Below are 250 nucleotides of genomic sequence, written 5' to 3' on the forward strand. Positions count from 1 at the left end.
TGTGAATCATGACTACATCATAATTTCAAAGATATGTAATGTATTGAAATTGTGCTTTTAATTTACAATCCATATTTGTTTTAGTATTAGGAATGTTAGCCATCATCTTCAAAGTTCATATCTATTTTGAATGCTGATTTGAGATTTTTGACACACTGGTATTCGACATGGTACTTTTCTGGGTCCTTTTCTGTTTGAAAGGTGACCTATTTCTTGAGCATGTGTATACTTATACATTGGTATTGTTATG

The 250-nt window shown here is 30.4% G+C and overlaps 1 protein-coding gene across 1 annotated transcript in view; it reads left to right on the plus strand.

Annotated features, from left to right (window-relative positions):
• LOC119592035 (E3 SUMO-protein ligase PIAS2-like) overlaps window positions 1–250 on the plus strand; it is a gene marked incomplete at its 3' end in the record, with an annotated part of 17,232 nt that overhangs the window by 331 nt on the left and 16,651 nt on the right.

The sequence above is a fragment of the Penaeus monodon genome, chromosome 29 (assembly GCF_015228065.2).
Source record: "Penaeus monodon isolate SGIC_2016 chromosome 29, NSTDA_Pmon_1, whole genome shotgun sequence".
Taxonomy (NCBI): Eukaryota; Metazoa; Arthropoda; class Malacostraca; order Decapoda; family Penaeidae; genus Penaeus; species Penaeus monodon.